Source organism: Egretta garzetta, unplaced genomic scaffold (assembly GCF_000687185.1).
Source record: "Egretta garzetta isolate BGI_Z169 unplaced genomic scaffold, ASM68718v1 scaffold92, whole genome shotgun sequence".
Lineage (NCBI taxonomy): Eukaryota > Metazoa > Chordata > Aves > Pelecaniformes > Ardeidae > Egretta > Egretta garzetta.
The window spans coordinates 55,600-56,262 of record NW_009258790.1 but is presented as its reverse complement, the minus strand read 5'-3'; positions in this window follow the sequence as shown (position 1 = coordinate 56,262).

The following is a 663-nucleotide window of genomic DNA, read 5'->3' as shown; positions in this document are numbered from 1 at the left end:
CAAATTGCTGCTGGGAGAAGCAAGGGGTTTGCAGCCCACCCCCCCGCCCCAGCCACTCACCATGATGGCGTTGACGATGTCGTTGTTGTTGTGCCGAAGCGCCCGCACGGCTTTGGGGCGCGAGACGTTGGCCTGGGCCATCACCAGCTCGATGTCCCTCACCTCCAGCCCCGTCTCATCCACCTGCGGAGATGCGGGGGACATCACCGTCACCCCCCAGGGCGCTGACCTGTCCCACCCATGTCCCTGTGACACTTGGGGGGTAGGTCCCTCTCCACCCCCCCTCCCCGGCACCCACCTCCTCCTCTTCCTCGCTCTCCTCCTTGATGGTGAGGGTGGGGGCCGCCTCCGTGATGAGGGGCGAGTGCTCCATCGGCACCTTGAACTTCTCCGCCGCCGCCTTGTGCACTTGCTGCGAGAGGTCCTCGATCTGCGGGGACACCAGGGTCACCCACGCGTCCCCACAGGCCACCAGCCCCAAGGGTGGGGGCCCTCCCCGCCCGCCATCACCTTGGCTTCCCCAAAGACGATGTAGATGTCGGACGCGGGGCTCTTGAAGACGTCGGGTTTGGTGATGACGAAGAGGATGTTCTTGGACTTGCGGATGGTGATGCGGGTGACGCCGTGGATCTGCCGCAGCCCCAGCTTGGACATGGCCTGGGG